The 21,044-nt window shown below is 39.4% G+C and overlaps 1 long non-coding RNA gene across 1 annotated transcript; it reads left to right on the top strand.

Annotated features, from left to right (window-relative positions):
• Positions 1 to 16,921: 16,921 nt before the first annotated feature.
• On the top strand, positions 16,922 to 20,723 carry LOC135308541 (uncharacterized). The gene is made up of 3 exons (XR_010368946.1): positions 16,922 to 17,034; positions 18,839 to 18,911; positions 20,339 to 20,723. It is a non-coding gene; the product is annotated as an uncharacterized LOC135308541 (long non-coding RNA).
• Positions 20,724 to 21,044: the final 321 nt, after the last annotated feature.

A 21,044-nucleotide genomic window follows, 5' to 3' on the forward strand; every position in this document is an offset into this window, starting at 1 on the left:
GTATGTGAAAGAATCAACAATTATTAGTGTATCTTACATAAATTTGTCAACTTATCACAGAAATGAAATTTCATAGGGCAAAGTAATAACGCACACTTCTTGTTTCTGGTAGAAATGGTAAAAAAAAATATTTTTGTCAAAAGTACTCAGTTAAGAGTGTGTCATACTTCCATCACTTTTTCATCCACATGTCAATTAATTATTATGTTGAAGTACTGTAATTTAACTGGATTTTTTTTTTAATTGAGATGTTTGGGCTGACTATTATTCTAATATTACAAGAGAGATGTAACCTTGACTGCACAATACAACTCTTCTGGGTTGCATTTGGTAGAATCCAGCCATAACATGGGGAGTGGAGCCTGATGCAAAGACCAGACCAGACACACACTTTGGCTCACTCACCATCCTCTGCATGCCAGGAGACTTAAAAGAGTAAAAGCAGATGTGAAAGCACCTTAAGGAAACAGGAAAATGATACAGCTGTGCCTAAAACAAGCTCTATATATTTCACCTTACATGCAAAACTAGAGGAGCTGGCAAGCCACAGTCTGGAATCAAAGTTATCTGCTTGTAGTTTGCTCAGTATTTACTGGGCAGTTCTCAGTGCCTGCGTACTGGCAGGCATTAGGACATCTTATTTTATCCAATATCTGAGACTCTGCTCTTTCAGAGATAACATTTGACTTATTGCGACCTTCCTAAAGCATAATACCACTTTTTTTTTTCTTGTTTGAAGCATCAGATTGAATGTTAGATTGCACTTGCATACCTCATGGCACCCCTGTAACTATAAAAACCCTTGTATTAGTTCTGTGCAATGTCTTCTATCACAACCTCCTGGCTCTTCCTGGGCTACGACTGATCTTATTCTGCCTTTTAACAAGCTACTCTCTTTACATGACTTTCAGAATATTTAGAAGCCTCTCCAGCCAGGAGATGTTATAGCCTCCAGGAAAAGAGTGTAGCTCTTTCAGACCTGTCTCTGGGTGCATTCCAGAGCTCAGAGGCAGATATGCTTCCATCCCTGACACTTCAGGGCTGTGTTCTGCTCCTTTCAGGCAGCAGATGTAACATGTCTTCATACTATTTCCAAACCACTCGCACTTCCCAAGTCGTATCTCAAACCCTGCTCAGTGCTGAAAGAAATCAAATACTGACACTTCATAATTTGCTCATTACTTCATGGACCTATTTATGAGGAAGATGCAGCTAAGAAGCCACAGAGAACCGTAGCATTTGAGCACTACTGAATTAGTTCGGGTCTTCCCATTTTTCCAGAAACCTTACAAACTCAGCTGAAAATTAGCTGTTACCCAGCTAATAGGAAATGGTGTAGTTGCTGGGAGATGAATTTTCTGGAAGCCAGAAAAGACATTATTATCATTAGGAAAATGGGCACTTATCCTCCCCACAGGAGTTCTAACTGTGGCTATGGTCCAGTTTATAAGAGTCGTGCTGTGCGTGATAAAAACGTGTAAATGAAAGGATGGAAAGCAGCTCTCGGGTTTTATTACTACAAAATCAAGGATCATAAAGAGACCTTTCAAACTGGAAACTTCAAACTGGAAGGTACTTTTTTTGTCTACAGAACTGCCTTATAAGGGAATTGGAAAAAAATCCCTATTTTGCACAGTGGTTTTTGTGTAACCTGCTCAATATGGAAAAGCACAAGGCTGCAGATCGCTTTTGACCTTGCTGAATACATAACAAACGAATAATTCCATGGTAACTTTGCTATTTCATAATTTACAAATATTCACAAGTCTGGGAAGACTAAGCTTTTTGCTCTCTTATATTTATTTTCACACATAATTCAGAAACACCCAGAGGTTCTCCATAGAAGCTGTATATACACATAATAAAGACCCGATCCTGAAAAACTCAGTCTCATAGGAGCAGTCTAGATAAACACCACGAGAAGACAGATAATACCATGCTGCAGATGGGAGAAATGATGGGTGGAAGCACAGAGGAAGCTGCACTGCTCAACAACTGAGTAATTTCCTTTGTGGGCCATCTGTGTCATCCCAGTTCTGGTCAAGCCTAACCACAAAGAGCATCCTGGGACACGTGGGCATACCAGAATATGGGACTGCTGGCATTTCAGATCAGCACTGCTGGCACGGAGCTCCCTGTGGAGAGACAAATTGAAACCCAGCACTTTCCTTGGCCAGACAGTGGCTAATGCCATGGCTGCTCCAGGGAGTCTGATGGACTTTCTTGGGAGAAACTGAACACCTGGAGGAAGTGGTTACTCACAGCTGCTGCTCCACTCCTGTTTTCCAGAACGAGGTGATTGATTATGCTCCCCTCAGAAATTGATGCCTGGGAGCCAAACCCTCCCCTTTCTGCAAGTACAGGTTTTCTGCACAAGCAACTAACTGAACTCAGAGATCATAACCTGCAGCTGGGAAAAAGAGGGGACTGATTTCCATCACCCCAGTGAAGGGACTTCATTGTAGAGAAAACATTTTGAACAGTGAAAGGGGGCATAAGGGCAAACACAAATCTGTAATTCAAGGTTTAGTCTCATGTCTGGGAGGATCTTGTTTTTTTATTCAGTGTCATTCTGTGAGTGTTTCATGTGAAAAGCAAAGGCAGAAGCTGGGGATATGTGCTTCCAGCTTTGTCCCAGCTGTACAACACAGTGCTCAAACCAGGCCATTTTATCATGGCTTTGTAAGTCATCAGATCAAATCTCTCAGGACCTGACAGCTTTATACAAAGAGTTGTTTGCCAAGGTATTCAGGCAGAGGAAGATCTAGGCTCAAGCAGATATATACACTACAAATATATTAAATTTCTACATCTGAGAAGCTGTATCAATATCTACTACCTATGAAAACCCTGACACTTCCCTGTCAGGCAATGGCTGAATAAAAGTTTTCAGAGCTGCAATTCAGTACCTTCTCCCAAGTGACATGTCCAAAGTCTCCTAAGACATAACCTTCTGCCTAAATCCTGCCTTTTCACTTATTTCACTAATTTTCCTCCCTTAAAAAGCTGGAAACCAGCTTACTGATTTAAAACAAACACCAGTTTGTCAATTTTCAAACAACCACAGGGGTTCCACAGGACCTGCTCAAACCCCTCTCTGGCTGATTCCACTGAGGAAGCTGTTGGCGTGACCGGAGCAGGATTTGGGGGCTGTGAACCTCTGTCCATGCACGTTGCCCCTTGCCCTAGAGGAAGATCTCAGGAACAGCCAAGGGGGCAGAGGAAGGAGCAGGAGGGACTGGCTGGTCCTTGTTGCCAGGCAGTCACTCCCCAGAAGCCACCAGTGTCAGGGCTTAGGGTTCTCTGCCACAAGAGTGTCCTTGACCACCAGCAGTAGGGACAGGGAAGAGGACTTGCCACAGGAGACACAGGGCCATGGCAGCTGGGAGAGAGGCTCAGGGGACACAGGCACAGGACAGGCTGCACAGCTGCCAAGGGAAGGACATCCACTTTGTACAATGATAGCACTCATGGCACGAAACTGTGTGGGTTTGGGAACAAAGATAAATCAAGTACCAAGTCTGTTGTCTTGAGAACGTGGTAGAAAAATTAATTCCTGATCTCTGCCACCCACAGGATATGCTTAGGGAAAAAAGTCAGCTTCTACCAGATTACAGCTCTTCAAAACAGTGAATTAAACTTGTCCAAGCAGGGACCCTGCTTTTCACAGCCCTTGATTTTTCTAAATGGCATATGCTGTTAAGAGAAACCAAATGAGCAAGCACAAAATGCCTGACTTTGTACAGTACATTGTAGATATTTTCTAGCATATGCTATTGTTGTGACACTGTGCCTTGTTGTGCCAGACATCAACCAGGTCACAGCAGGCAAGGAAAGAAGTTTGAGAGGAGCCTGTTCTCAGATCCCTTAGGGGCACAGTGAAACCCAAACTTTCCAAGCAGCTGGGAACACTCTTCATCTTTGGGCTAAACAAGGCTGGAAAGCTGATTTTTTCCTAATTTTTTCACTATACATGGTGCTGAGTATCATGTGACCCTGGAGCTGAGAAAGCAGGGCTTATAGAAGTTCATATCACTTCAGAGAGTGACTATTTCCTTCAGGAATGAAACTGGGTTCTCCAGATGTAATTCTTACACGTGAACAGCTGTTGCCTTAACCTTAAATTTTACTTCTCTGAAAACAACTGCAAACTTATGCAGAAATCACCTTAATCATAAGGAATGAAAATAATTTTTTTTAAAACCTTTAAGTATATTGCACTTACAGTAGATGGAAAATTAGGCTTTCTGTCATTTTCTCCCCGTTTTTGACAACTGGAAGCTTACTTGTCTATCTTTAAAGACTGTTGTATGCTCTGATAAATATTTCACTATCAGACATCAAATGAAACCTAATTTTCTCCTCTATTAAATGTACTTAGTATAAATGCAGATTCAATATTTTGGTGTGTGTGTAAAATTTTAATTGCTCTAATATTTATGCAAGGTCAAACTCAAGTGGCATATGTTGAAAAATGTTATGGATTATTATGACAGCCTGTAACAACAGAGATGGAACTGGTTTAACTTTTTTTTTAATGCCACTGCTTCAGCTAAACAGCTAATTATTCTTCAAGTATGTCAATTTATCCTAATTCCCCACTACCACAGATGAGCACCAATGAGGATTTGCCAAAGAACTGCTGGAGTGTTCGTGCCAATTTTCATCTACAACAGCCTCACATGGAGAGCAGCACCCAACAATGGTCAAGTGATTATCTAGATATAAGGAGATATTATTTCTCTGCAATTGGCATTGCTACAACAAATCAAATTGCTAGAATGGTTCAAATTCTATTAACCATGCTTTGTAAAATAGTGCCAAACAGGTAAGAAACAGTGTTAAGTAAGAAATTACTAAAGGCATCTGCAGGAAGAACATCTTCAAATATGCACAAGAGGCATGTGATAATATTTGGTAATTGCCTTACAGCCTGCTTAAATTACTGGCCATTTACAAATTACCTCATAATTTTTCTTACATACAAAGGAGGGTTGTCGCAAGTTTTCCGAAACAAGAGACTAACCCCCGCCTTTAGCTTTTCAAGAAATTAAGATTGACACTCCTAATCCTTCCCTGATGTTTTTGGAAAGTGCTTTTTGTTAGGCATCTTCTGATAGAAACCCCTGTCGTACACTTGAGTAATTGTACCTTATAAGGATGAGATAAACAGCTCTTTTGAAATAGTTATTTCTGAACCAGTCTCCTAAAGAAATCAGTCAAATAGATTTCTAAGAGGCCAATCAAACTAAGAGAAAGAAATTAATATAAAAATCTGAGATTTTTGTTTATTATTCCTAAAAGGACAGGAAAAAAACAAACACACACAAACGACCCCCAAACAAACAAAAACACAAAAACAAACAAAAACCCCAAAGAACAAAACAAAACATCCACAGCCCACAGACTCATTTACAACTAGAAAGAGCTGCATTATTAATGTTTATACAGTTTGCATGATGCATTTGTTTGCCAGGTTGCCTGCTTGCCAGAAAGACATCTAGGTGTGCTCACATTGTCTCATTTCTTCCCCATAAATGATTGCCTCCCCCTTTCTACAGCTTCCCACATACTGACATGAAGAATTTGAAACAAAGAACTGAGGTTTAGCTTGCTTTCTTTCACCCTTCTCTATAAGGCAAGAATAAAAAGAGGATATTTAAGCTATGAGGATTTGAAAGGGGGAAGAAATCATTGCTTACATCCTAAGGTGCTAGCTGAGAAGATGAAATTGACAGCAAACACCATATGAAATGTACATGTGCCCACTCCAATAGTAGGGGATAAAAAAAAAAAAAAGATTACAACAGTTTATTTCTGTCATAACATACAAGCTGTTAGCAAATTCAGACAATTCTTCCTGCTCAGTATCTCCAAGTCCAACCGTTTTTCTCACCACCCCTAGTGCTAAACCCTGTCATCTCACACACCAAATGTGGTACCCTGCTGGTCCCTTGGCTTCTCACAGCTACACCTTCCTCTCCTTCTGGTTTGCTGACATATGAAATGCCTTTCTGTCAGAATAACTTTCCTCACTTGTTGTTGATTTTATTCCCTTTTCCAAACCCTTTCACTTCATACCCCAGTGCCTTCCACGTCAAAGGTTTTAATTTTAGCAACTGCATTGTTTTACAGATTAGGCTGCACACACCTGAAATAGTAACTCTGCCACTGGCACCAGGAAAACACCATCCTTGTGAGCACCAATAGCTACTCCTCGTAATAAACAAGGTCTGTACAGACTGTGGGGGCTGACACAGACTGCAGAACAGAGAATTCTAAGGAGACAACACAGAGACAACTGTAGGCAAAAGGCTGCAAAAAGATAACACACGTGCAGAACAGCTCCCTGAAATAAAGAGCTGGTGTATTTGCCAGAACAGGGATTCCTCTTCTGCTAATGTGCATGTGATGCTTGATGCAAATATTTAAAGACAGATAGTTTGAAATCAAATTACTCATCTGAGAGGAAGAGATGGTTTCTCCAAAAGTAGACTGTGCTTGATTACAATATATTTATGAACAACATGATAGACCCTCTCTCATTTTTATGAATTCAGCTTGCTTAGAAACAGGTATATATTTATTGGACAAAGATAAAAATAATAACTTCAAATACATGACAGTATCTTTCATCTTCTGCAATGGATGGTCTACACCCTTTGGCAAATACTGGTCACATTGGTAAAAGAAGACTGAGTAGCTTAAATCCCGTTTCTCAAAGGTTAAAAGGTCGATTATCAGAAATATTTATACTCAGAATATATCTGTCCTATAAAGTAGAAAGTGATGCTAGAATTGTCAGTGAATTTGTGCTGAAAAATGTAACTCCTCCAAGAAAGGCTATAAGCTTATTGCTATTTACTGATATTGATGATCCTTTAAACACACTTGTGAATTATTCCAAAAACATGAAAGAATTATGCATGTATTTTTTAGCTACTGCAATGAGGCATATGGGACTCAGGGCACTGTGGGAAAAGCAACAGAAACTATGAGTTTTGTTGGCATCTCATAAGGAGAGGAGAGCACTTTGCACACACAGTGGGCTGTCGGTCTGGCCTAAACTGGGTGTCAAGCATCTCCCCCAAAACACATCACATCTACTTGCAGTCATGAAAAGGAGGAATTTAGGGTAAAGACCATTATTACTCTAAGACCTTTCAATGTGTCTTTAAAATACCACTGCTGACTTCTAAAGCTGAATGAAAAATACTTTTTTCAACATATAAAGAATTCTGGGACTGAAAATATATAGGCTTGTATGTAGAAAGGCTTCCCTCCCTCTTTAGACTTCCAGGCCTGGATTTGGTCACTTTTTTTTGACATTTTGGAGACAGCATTGGAATTGTCCTTTCTGTTTTGTACACCTGATCACAGCTCTCCTGACTGGAGTTCTCTCTTCCAGCTCACTTTCAAGCAGTGTGTGGGAAGTCCACACGTGATTCCCAACCAGCTGAACGCAGCCCCAGCACTCTGCACGCTGCATCCTTACAGTGTAGGGGATGCTTTCCTTCCTGGGGGAGTGGAGGAGTCCAATTTTTCATTTGAGCATGAAGGAAAAAAGGAAGAAGCCAGAACATCCGATAATGTGTTGTGTGAGGCTGCAGTTTCAGACTTGGAACTTGCTCTGCTCTCTCTCACCGCCACCATCTGCTCTTGCAGCCTCCCCATCTGCCTCCCCCGCCACTGCTGAACACTCTCGTGACTTTCTGCAAGCACTCAGCATCCCTACTCTCTGCTTCTCCCACCTCTGCACTAGGCAGAGCTTTCCAAGACTCCTTCCAGTGTCTCTTGGTCTCTGTTGTTGAACTGGACTTCTCCAAAGCACCACCATCCACCAAACTCCTTCCCCTGTCCCTGGGAACACTGGAACTCCAGCTGTCCTACCACAATCACTCAGCTTCTCCTTAAGCTAGAAATTCCCATGTTCTGCAAAATCTTAGCATGCCTGTCATCATTATTCAGCTTGCATGATTTTCTAGCCTCCTGTTGACTTATTTCATAGGTTTAGAGACCTCCTGATCCTTTGGTCTCTGACTAACCCACCCTTTAATTTTCAGCTTTTAGAAGGGTCACTCTCTGACTCTTATCACCTGACAGTTAGAACAGGTTTGCCTACACAACATAGACAGCAGTGTAAGACTTTGTTTTTATTTTAATTTTTCAAGTCAAATTAGGCCAAAACTTTTCTTTCCAAAAACATTTCCCTCCCATTTTATAATCAAGTTTAAATACTATTTTTAAGCCAACAGGGATACTGCAAATAGGTTATTTATGCTATCACATAAAAAACAAACAATCATACAACAATTTCTGTTGGAAAAGACTTTTAAGGTGATCAAGTCCAACAGTGGAATAACCAATAACATTACTAGTAGTGATTTCTGTGAGCTGCAAAACTATGAATGCTGCAGCATCACAGATTTGAACAGGTTTCAGTAATATCACAAGGATAGATATTAAATTAAAATTTATGCCATATTTTAACTCTCTTCATATCAGTACATTGTTCACAAGACTTTCACTGGATAAAATACACACAGAGAAAGCTGTCACTGTCAACCATTTATATTGAAGCCTTTTAGTTTTCTCCCCAAAATGCCTTATTTTCTTCTGAATAAGCTGCTGATTTAAATTTCTCTGAATAGCTTATTTCAAGGTCTCTTTAAGTGCTATTTGTGTGACTGGGATGCACCAGCTTTGATTTTACTATTAAATTACAGAGAGAATATCTCAGTTATGGGGGTCTGAGAAGAAAGGGCACTTAAAGAATACAGAAAGTGAGAAATAACAAAGACTGGCTTCTCTTAGCATAAATCACATTGGCCACTGTGTGTTTTGGGACAGAATTGTCCCGAAGACCACAGGGCAGCTCCTGTGGAAGTGCTCCTGCATGCAAGTACCTTTGGGAAGGCAGCCCACAGTTCTTTCCACTTTTGCATTAATGCCAAAACCAAAACCTCTACAGCTCAGAGACAATAAGATGCTGTGATATTTGTTGCATGTTTTCATTTGGGATTTAAACTGTCCTGGAAACCCAGAACAGAGACATTTGAAACTGTAAACAAGGATTGCAACTAAGGGAGCCAGAGGTGATGAGATACTCAATAGCAGGGACACGATTTCATTATGAGCTCAAACATCTCTGTAATTGATTTAAGGATTAATATTAATTTATAAAATTACAAAGTACAGACTATTCAAAGGCTACATCCTTTCACTTCTAAATTTCTTCTCACTACCATTAACTTTTGATCCCTAGGCCTAAAACTGATCTACTAGAGCAATTTCTCTCCAAGTTCCTACAGCTGGAAATTTATCTCTGTGAGGTGGGGCAGCAAGAGGCTTAGTCAGGTCTTGGATTCCATTAAGGAACCATCTCCACCACAGTAAATAGGGTACTGCAGTCAGTGAGGCCTCAATCCTGCCTTAAACGAATTGGTCTGGAAACAACAAAATCGAGCCACAACAGTAAAACAGCTTGAAACAAGTGGGGCCCTTTGTGTTTCACAGCTTGTACACTGTGGCAGCAGCAGAATTCTGAGTGACCAAGGCAGCTGGGACATGCAGCCACAGACTGCTGCTCAATGGCTCCTTGGAGCATCATTCTGATGGATGGACTCACCTTCTGGATCCTCTCCCTACACCGAGGCGATTTCTGCCCAAAGGGCATACCTTATTTCTGAACCAGACTGATAGAATGGGTGTTTTTGACATGTTTGGCTCTGACATATTCAGGACAATACCTTCTTCCAGTAAAATGGTGACTGAAGTAAAGCTTTGGAACTATGTGTTGGCAGTAATAACTGGTGTTTTGACTGCATGGATTTAGCAGGAAAAAAAAAGGCAGAAGAAACAATAAAACTATGAAAGAGACCTGATTTTCTATTCATGAAATTTAGATTGTTTTTGTATGGCTAGGATGCTTAAAGCTTCCTAGAAACCAGAGAAAGTGGTTTAAGAACTCTGAACAGCAACAAATTGTTTATTCCCTTGCAAGTCAGACTGCTGGAGAACATGTTTAACTTACGTCATTCCCATACTTATCCTTTGCATCAAAGAGATGATTATTTATGCAACAAGACGTAACTGGGGAAACAGTTTTTCTGAGATAATCACACCCCTGGGACACTGCGTGGCTCAGGGTTCATTACTGTTGAGAGGAAAAGCGTGTTTTGTTCTGGAGTTTTTAATTCCAGACTGCAGTTTCAGCCAAGCAGCCTGTTTCAGGTGGATTCATGGATCCCTTTAGGAAGCTCACCTCACCTGTCAATTACAGTATCTCACCCAACCTAAATAAAATTCTTAACCCCTTCTTTGCCACACTTCCAAAAGATAATACCTTTTGAAAAGGGGATTGTTGTTTTAATTTTAATGACAGGAGATGAGCAGAAGATACCCAAAGGGTATGCTGGTGTTAGTATAGAAGAGATTTGTCTACAGGAAGTGCAAAACCGATACTGAATTAACAATATGACAAGTTTGCATATGAAATTCAATTATTTAATAAAATGAACACTGATAAGTACCAGTATTTAAAACCAATCACCTGAATTACAAAATGAATTATGCACATCTTCTTTGGAACAAAGCACTTTTATAACTTGAAGGTACCCCTCCAACACCCAGTGTGAACAGCCATTTCCAGCACACAGCCTCCTCCAAGCTGCAAGCAGAGGATGCCACTTAATTCTCAATGAAAGTGAAATGCAATGAGAAGCTCACATGGAAAACTTTTTATGCCCTACTGTGTAGTCTTAGAAGTAAGATGACAGTGGCCTGTTTAACCAACTCTCTTGAGAAACAACTCCTCTGACTTATGGTTTTGATAAGCTGGATCTCAAACAGGAGCATTCACAGCCTCTTGCAATTTGAAACATGCATCAAAATCAACAAAGAAAACAAATGTTAAGAACCTAATGCAATACTTCAGACAGAAAGAAAATGTAGCTTTCTCCCCTATTTGTTGAAATAGAAAGTGAAATAAATCTTATCAGCTGTCTACATGGATGCTCGTTGTACCCAGAGGTAACAGATGAGAGTTCTCTATGGAAGTGACATCTAATGACTATGCACACACTTATCTTTCTCCCAGTGGGATAATTGTTTCTACTCCAGACTCTCCATACTTTCTCCTTTTTGTATTTTACAGACATGGCTTCCATCTGCTCCAAAAGCCAAATTTCATTTTAAGCGCACAGAGCGATTAGGAATATCACTTTTCTTCCCTTTCTGAAGAAACCATTTGAAACCATCACCTTTCTGGTCTGTCTGCTTCTGCACCATGCTTCTCCACTGGCCTAGGGCAGCATTTTGCTTTCATAAATGTGCTTTAGATATGCAGAGCTTCTTTTAGTTTTATTTTTTTAGGTTTAGCCACTCATTCAGTAACTTTGTGCTTTCATTTCTCTGTTCTTCTCTTATCTGTTTCCAGCTCACCAATTTAGCTCTGGAAGAGATTTCTTTCTTTTTCATTTTTTTTTTTCACCTGTGCCACAAGTGCAATTATCATTTCTCAAATACAAGATTTGAAGGCATCTTGGAACACCCACTATGATGAATTTTATTCAAAAGTAAGTTATTACAAAGGAGATATAATTTCGGAATATCTCTGTGTTAGTAAATTTTAAGCCTCTATATTCTTTTGCTACTATAATTAACATACTACTTCAAAGACACAAAAGGACAAATCATCCATGGAGGCCAGCACCGAGCATGAGAATTCCAGTAAGATATTTAATCTCTTGGAGTCCAAGTATATTAAATTAGCACCAAAGAAACTGTCTGTTCTTAAAATAATTGCCAAAGAGAGAACAACAGAATGAATATCCCTAACAGCAACATGCTGTGCTCTCCATGCCTCTAGAAGCAGATTCATTTATTGCATCAATTAATGTATTTGTTGCCTTTGAAATATGTTGAGGTCTATGGGACAAGCTATGCAACTTTGCACTAGTACACTATCAAACTTCCTCTTCAGATTATTAAAATACTAAGTACCCTTTAACCACCAGTTCTTTAAAAATTATTTTCTGCAGCTTATCAAGACAACAGGAACAGAACTAACATCTGGTAGAAATAAAGAAAAGTGTTGGTCTCCTGGCACAAAAAATGTCCTCTTTATGAATAGTCAAGAAAAAAGATTGGTCTATAGTCTTTCCTGGAGTCAAAACAAGAACATTCAGCTTCTACTGAAGAAATACTAGCAGAATACTCAGCTTCTGTATCCCAGCCCCTCAAATGGCAAGTAGCTGGACTTAACAGACAATTCAAATGCTTTGAAATTGTCTTACACAGCTACAGTTTTTCACAATATAAGGAAATAAAAAGGCAATACAGAGGAATTGTTCCAAATAAATTATTTATCAACCTATTTCCAAAGGAGTTACAGACTTCAGGATAGCTGTCCCTTCTCACTGGAAAAAAAACCAACCCCAAAACAACACATACACAATATATCTAAAGGGAAGACAATCTTATTGCTATTAGCATTAGAGTTCAAGCTCTTCTTGAACAGGAAGAACCTATTTCATTTTTTGGGTTTATGAAGTAGAGCACAGAGGGATCCAGTGTAGAAATCTTGCCTCTGTTTCTCTTTCCAATAATAGTCATGCATACATTGTGTCTCTTTTTACTGAGTGTTAAAACCAAGTTGTTTATAATTAAGATAATACTGGCAGTTTATAAGAAGATACGAAAACGTGAAAAAAAAACCCCATCAATATTTGATTTGGAGAATGCTTCCAGACAGAAATAAAATCAGGAGAATAAACATTGAGTGCATCTCTCTAGGCCTTTGAATGAGCGATATAAAATCGTGTCTGGTTTAGCAGCCTGTACTGCTTGCTGTCATCTGATTTTAAACATATTCTCCCTGTTGCCCTACTGAGTAATCAATAAATTCATTTTCTTCATCAGTGGTTGGTTTTCTCTTTTTCCCAGCTGTCACAACACAAGAACTCCTCTAAGCAGGACTACTTCGTTATAAGATTTCACCCAACCGAGCCACATAATGCTTCTTCACAGAATGGCAATCAAGAAAATTCTCTTTATATGTAGATAATTTCAAACAGATAAAGTTGACAGAAATCAGTACTTGTGCTTCCAATTTTTTTTCCTCATCTTAAGAAATAGTAGGTACTGAGTTAATCTATTACTTCAAGGGTTCTAAAATTTAGTCGATCTGATGATATAATAGTTAGCAGTTAGTCTCCAAAGAAAAGTATAACAAAAGATTCTGGTGATTGATAACACTTTTAAAGGAAAGAGCTTAAATCTGCAGAAGCCAAGGCAAGGAAACAGAGGGTGTACCTCACAGTCCCTGTCAAATGCACATGTGAGTTACCTCAGATGGTCACTACTTACAGCATGGGCAGATTTGATTATAAAGGAAGGAAGACCCAAGAACTTTCTCCTTTCAAACATCAGGAATCCAGTCTCACCAGATTTTTGAGGCTAACCAAACAACTGCACAGATCTCCTGGTACTGGCATGAAACTAAAAAAAAAGATCCTGTTGTAAAGCAGGAGAAAGTGCACCACTAAGGTGCATATGTTAACATTGTGGTCACCAAGGTAGCTGGGTCCATGACAGGCTTAAAAACATGTAAATTACATCCAAATGAAAATGCAAACACAAAAAAATACATTCACATTTCTACCTTCCAGAAGGAAAAATCTTTGAATCTGACTCCTAATTCTTGCAGCAAAATTAATTGCATCAAGTGAAAATCTCTTTTTCTGGGTCAGAAAACCTACTTCTGACATTATGAAATTCTTAACCTGAGTTGGGTTTATCTATTTTTTTGAATGATGTTTTTGATATGGTAGTAATAAAAAGAAACCCATTGCAACTCATTTCCAAGGGAAAGTCGGAGACTAGAGCAACTACATACTCTTCTGGGATTTGTGGTTTTAATTAGGCTTATAAGTTCTAAAAGTTAAATTCTCAGTTACTTCCTTTTTGAGGAACGTTTATCATACAGAAAGACAGATATTAGACACAGATATGCTTGAAAGAGATGCCATATAGAAGCCCTGCCGCTTCTGTAAGTTACAGGCTGCCACAGCCACACTATGGCCAAGCCCTGAAATGTTCACTTCTTGTTTCTGTGGAGGAAAATTCTTTCTGAAATAAATAAGAAATCATTTCTATGTGTTTATTAGAAAATACCACCTGTTCATATTTGACATTTCTTCCTGCTTTCATATTAAGAGGAATAAACAAATAATTTTAAATTAATCTTTCCTGTACAACTCTTAGCTACTAAATTGAAGTTACTCGCTGGTTCTGTTGATGGGTGCAGGAATAAACAGACTTTATAACATTTCAACAGCATATTTAAGTAATTATCTGCAATGAATCCATTCAATAATACTCTAAAAATACAAGATCTAAGTAGTAGAAATGTGTCATATTAAACTGGGCTGTTTTCAGTGAACAGGTATTTAACAGAAGAGAACATATTGATTTGATATGCCTCTCAAGTTACAGCAGATAACACGAACAATTTGTTTAATTGCTAAATTAACAGTAAAGCCTGCAGTGTGTGGGACAACTGCCTGATCATCTGGGAGTCATTGCTGTGTCTCATTTGCCTGCAGACTGACAGGACTCTACCTCCTTGTTTTACAGCACAGCAAGTGAGTCCCACATCCAAGGAAAGACACTGAGGGAAAAGCTGCTTTGGTACTGAAAATGTCTCCAGTTTTCTTAAGGCTGATATAAAAGCAAATCACAAAAATAAAAAATTCCCCAATAGGGTCGCTTATCTGAAAACAGACTGGGCATTCAAACAAGAATAATACAATGAAAGGCGTGCAGGGGTTTTTTTCTTAGTTGAAAGCAGCAAGGTAAGGATCTGCATCTGATATAGCACCACAGCTCAATAAAAAGTTGAATGAATTGAAGATATTTTCAGCACTAGAAACAACAAAACTGTCTTTGAAACTACCAGCTACATACAGGGCAGAATGTCATCCTCCAATATGCCATTGATGGCTGGAGGAAATAAATATAACAGTTAGGATTTAAATGAAAGCCTCCTGAAAATGGAGCTAAATATGTTCTGCTACTCATTGGAAAAAAATTGCAGTAGATTTGGTGGAATGAGTTATGTAGTATACTATAAAAATAACAAAAATGGACAGTTAAAGGTGTGCAGAAGCTGAGTGTATCACCAACACAGAATTAGGTGAAACTGAAAGAGTCTCAAACTTCAGGGTCACTCCAATCATCCCTTCAGTAGGCTTTAGAGTCAACATTTCTTTATCTATATTCTGTGAATACAGAGAACTGCATGTGGTTCACTTTCTCTAGACTGCTGTGCCTGTGCCTGAGCAATGCTTTTCATTTTACTTCGTAGTCTATGATATAGTTCATAACTTTAATAACTATCCTACCTTAATCAGTAGATATAGCCGTCAAACAACAATTGAAAAAGAGCTAGGAGAAAATAATAAAGTAATTTATATCCTCAGGTGTGGTTCATTTATATCCTCAGGAATTCTTGGGCATTCTGTAGGTAGACTTTGTAACTTTCTGTTTGGTTTTATTCTTGTTAGTCACAGTGTAGTAAAAGTTTCTGGCAAGGCACAAAGAACAGGATCCAGTCATTTTCTTTCTGCTAAAGACTGCTTTGCTCAAGTAGCAAGAAGAAGCAGGGTATAAAAAAAATAATCTGTAGATTGTGAAAATGATTGATGACAAGTGTGCTGAGCACAGGAACACCTTTATTCAGCAGGGTGCCACACTCAGAAATCCCTTTGCTGTTGAATAACAGCTCATGGCTGCTACAAGAAAGCCTCTCCCTGCTGGGAAATTTTGAAGCCAGGCAGAAAAGTTCTGTGTCTCTCTATAGAGAAAATTTATATCTGAAATGACAGCTATGACTACACCTTTGAGACAGCTTTCAGGGAAGGAAATAGAGTGCACCTGGGTGTCAGTGCATGAAATAGCATGAGAAATGGATAGTTATTAATACAAGGTCCTAAATACTTTAATGGGAAGAAAAAAATTACCATCCGTGGATGCTTGTTTCACTTTATTAAAAGCTTTATTGCTTCAAGGATGGAGGGAAACTGCCATTACTGCATGTTTCAGACGTGGTTCTCATTGTTCAGCAAGCCCATACCCAAACAGAAAGGAAACTGCCTGCTGTTTAGTTAGATAGTTAGCATTTTCATCTTCTTCTAAATCGACAAATAAGTCCAGGGTAGGAACTAAGGAGCAGCTCCTTGCCTGCAGCATGGCCTTTTGATCATGTTTCTTTCTAAAAAGACATTTCCTACATGAGGTTTTAACTGACATGACAATAATTTTGGCTAAACTATATGTGAAAAACCTTAATTCAACAAGGAACTCTCATTTTAGCCCATCTCAGAACTTCCATAGAGAGGAAAGAGAGCACAGTGCTGGAGAAAAAGACCTTTATAAATGTGTGTGGATAATAAAATCCATGGCTAGCTTAAAGGAAAAGATGTAAGTAAAGGAAGACAGAGATGCTAAACTGGATCATATGGAACACTTCAAAAGGTACATTCTGAGGAATGTGTTCTGCCACATAAGTTGGAGAATGCACTAAATTCATCAAACAGCTATAAAAATCTTCAGTGAATTATAAAAATCTACCAGATGGAAAAAGGCTAAACAAGAAAGGTCTGAGCAGCTCAAGAGCATAAAGACTTCAAAGGAAGAAATGGCAGAATTTAAGTTAAAATTTTAAAATAAAACATCTTCTGAAGACAACGAGATGGACTTTCATTCAGAATCAGACAAAAAAATAAAGGAAAGGCATTACCGTGCTCGTAACTTCAGAGACAAAATGAAAATAAACCACCATTTATGCAGACATGAAGGAAGGAAATTATTCTCCCTGCCAGATGGCCAATAAAAGGTCTGTGTCTCTTCACATCCTAGAGATGAGCTAAAATGTGTGTAGGCCTTGCAACACCTATCAGGAGCAGAGTCAGACAGCACAGAGCCTGCTGCCTTGCAATGACTCAGAACGCCATGGAGCAGCCCTGAACACAAGTGGGTTTTTTAGCAAATCTCCTTGAGCCAATCTAAACTCTCCTGGCAAACAGCAGAGGGGTGGGGACAGCCACGTGTGGGCCCAGCTCTGAACGCAGCCCTCACGCTTGGGTTTGCTGCTCATTAATGACATTTTCCACTGAGGGGTTCTCTACGAGTGTACCACTTACACTTCCATCCTATTTTTGGGGTGGTGAAAGCTTCTCTGGAGTCCTGCTGGAGCAGTGCTGGGGCTCTGTGAGGTGTTTGCTCCAGCCTGGACGTTTATTGAGCACATTCACAGAAAGCAGCATCAAAAGCTGAGCCCCAGCACCGTCGGCTCCGCGGCGCTTTGCTTTTGAGTGGCAACGACAGCCACTGGAAAGCAGTGGGGGATGGATGGGGTTCAAGAGGAAACCTGAGCATTTCCCTTTGTGCATCTCTCAGGATCAGGAGCTTCCCTACTTTGCAGCAGCGTGAAATGGCTCTTTCCCAAATGCACATCAGATAAAAGTATAAAGGTCACTCTTTGAAGCGACTTCACAACAGCAACAGAAAAGAGGATAACACTGAGGGCACATAGCTTCCTTCTATTTATTTCCAACAGCAGACCTGCACTTAGCAAAAACAGCCTGTTTTCCTTAATCATAGGAACACTCATATTTGTCTATTAGCTATACACTTTGCATAGAAAACAACAACAAAAAAGCCCTGTAAGAACCATGGGGATTTCAAACCACACAATGCAGAGAAACTACGAAATAACAGAAAGGTGTGCAGCCAGTGCTTGAAAATTTTTGTCAGAAAAGAAAATCCTATACAGTGCTCTACATGAGAAATATGGATTAATTAGGTTGTTTACATTCAAACAACAGCCTATTTTGAATCCAGTATATTAGGATTTTCAAATATTACAGGCAATACCAAAGTGGTTATTTACCTATATTTGTCACGTAAGGCGTTTTGTATTGTAAACACTTTGAGATTGGAGCTTATGGATGGAAAATAGCTCTTAAGTCACTGCTCAGAAGATAACAGCAATAATTTCCACTTATAATGGCAGTGATGTTAAATGTCTGCACCCTTTTGCAATCCCTTTCACCATTTCATTATCAATCTCGTGTCCCTTATGGCTGCTGAATGCAGCTGCTCTTACAGCCCAATACACATGACTGTGAAGTCCTTCCAAGAGGGACAATCCAATCTCTGCCTTACTCTGTGGTTTGGTCTGCCTGTCTGCAGCCCTGAGCGCCCTGCAGGGTCATTCTTTGTCTCCACTTACTGGGGAAAGCTTGGCAGGACAGGTGAGTCTTGCACACCAACCTGATCGTGGCAGGGCTTTTAAATTTCTTTTTCATCCTCCTTGGCAGAGGGGATCCTGAACTTGAATATTAATGGTATCAGCAGGTGGCTCTGCCAGAGGTATTTTTTGAAACACAATTTCTTCCATGTCTAGTAGCTCCATTAAAAACTGAAAAGCAATTTTTAATTTATATTTTGTCTGCCATTAAGCACCAGTTCTTTCATAAGTTACATACTCCAAGTCATCTGACATCTCACAGATCTCCTAAATGTGAATGAGGACGTAATTTGGCCTCTTCTTTTTAATACAATATATCTGTAACTACAGAAAGCTCAGCTTTCAGACTACAAGCCTCAACATCATGATGTGAATTAAATTTATGTGCAGGCCAGTATGCACCAGTCAGAAAGAAATCACTGCATCACATTGTGCTAGTGAAAATGCAATGCCTAGGCAGAAATATACTTCAGCTTTATGTATTTAGCAAAAAATGAAACTCTAAACCCAATTATTTTCTTACAGATTTACTACAGAGTCCATTCTTTGAAGAATCAAGAGCAGAATCTTGCAGAAATGACAGGTACATCAGGTCAAGGTAAATAAATTGTTTGAATTAAAGTGAAAAGAACTGAGAGAAGCTTCAAGGCAAACAGGTTTGCTTTAGAAACAATTTCTACAAGCTTGGAGATGGATTGGAACTATTAAAACCAACACAAAATTTCAAAGAGAAAAAAGTGGAAACAATGAGTTTTCTTTGATTATTTTAAAACTGGGATCATAAATAATGCACTACAGTCCTCAGCCACAGAAACCAACAGCAGAAATCTCAAGAAATTGAGGACAATTATTTAGTTTGGATAATCCACTGAAAGTCAATTAAAAAGAATGAAAAGGGTAGGTACTATGAAACCCACAGGAAAAGTAGTTTATGCAGTGCTACTGAATATTTCCATCTCTCCTCTTCCATACAATGGGGGTTTATTGATGGCTTTTTATAGCGTCAAATTCCAATACTTACAAATTTACTTTCTTCTATTTTAAGTTTAAGCCTATTAAGATCTTGAGTCTTTCATCCAGTTTTTCCACAAGATTCTGGTGTCTTTCAAATGCAAATCTGATTCAAATTAATCACAAGTCAGCATCATTTATTTTGTCAATTGATACCCACTACTCAATGTATTGCTGAAGAGAAAGGAACAGCTGCAGGGATTAGAATCAAGACACTATCAACCCCTCAATTGTTGTCAAGTTAGGATTGCACATGCATTTTTTCTTATAGATTTTTTTCATCTGGTTTTGAGGGTATTATTTGTTTTCCATTTAGATATTTAAGGAGTTACATTATACATTAACAATGGCTAAATACTGTCAGCCATCTTGTGTTGCATGCTAGAGAAAATATCAGAAATCTTGTCTCAGTGCTCCCATATTTTCTAATATGCAATCAATGCGTCAGGATGTTTGACAGTGAACAAACCTGGCAACACTTTGTTGGTGCCAACACAAGCACCTGATGTTAAGAAGTTCTCCTTGACTTGCATCTTCCCTAGCACCAGTAACATAGGAGGTTCAGGATGCACATTACCCATAATGCTGTGATATTTCCAATTTCCCTTAAGAAGACTAGTTTGGTACAACTACAAATTTGCAAAATTAATAGCTGAGTGGAATTAGAGGAGAAAAATGTTTGATGCAGTTTCAACACATAGAAACAAAGGAAAACCTCAAACACAACAACATTTCTGCAGCCTTATTCGCAGTGTTTTAAAAGATCTCTGTAGGCTCACTGAAAAAAATCAAGGTTTGGCTGCTTGCTCTAGGGCCTCGCCCAGCCACCTTCCTGAGAAATCCCACCTCCTCTCTCTGATTCATTTCCAGGGAGCAGAGATGTCTTGGTGTCAGGAAGACAAGTTCACCTTCTTCCTTGCTTTTTGTTTTCACAGGCATCAGCTAAGGCTCCCAAATGTACAATAGACTTCACTTACACTTATTTCACTTTTCTCTCCCTCCCTTCCAACACAGCTCTATACAAATGGCAGTAAAAGACACCTCTGTCTGCAGCCTGAGCAGCCAGACTTGTAAGCAAACAGATAATCAGAACCTGAAGTGCTCTCCCACTCTAATGAAAATTCAAGATACTGAACGTGGATGGAAATGCTCCAGCTTGGCTGAGAGCACAGCCCCTGAGCTTCCCAGGACCTTCACGGAACACAGGAACCGGTGGGGAAGCAAGTGAACACACACATATGAAGCAGCCAATGTGTCAGATCAGACATTTTCCTTGCTGAAAAATAAAACAGGGACGGTACTACAAGCAGGGATCCTGCAAGACAGATTAATCATTCTGCCTGGAACAACTGTTAGCACCATTCCTGAGCAGAAGCTTTCCATGAACGCCCAGCAGGGAGGAGAGCACGGACCCTGATGGCAGCGAGCTGCAGAGGAACATCAAAGAGTGTCCTTGCAATTACAGGCTGGCAACAGAGGGGCTGCTGAATGTGAAAACATCACCAGAACAGGTACACTAAATGGAGCTGGCCCAGGGAAGAAATCTGCTTGTTATTCAGCTCCATTATCACTCACAGAGTAATAAATAAAATCAAATTCCATTCCGATTCATTTGGCACTCATTCCTGTCTGGGTTTGAATAGCTAAAGTGGTCTCTACACTGTTCTGTTATCTCCATCACTGCAATTTCAGACTGTTTAAACATGCCCTGAACTTTTGG

This window comes from Passer domesticus, chromosome 10, assembly GCF_036417665.1.
Source record: "Passer domesticus isolate bPasDom1 chromosome 10, bPasDom1.hap1, whole genome shotgun sequence".
NCBI lineage: Eukaryota > Metazoa > Chordata > Aves > Passeriformes > Passeridae > Passer > Passer domesticus.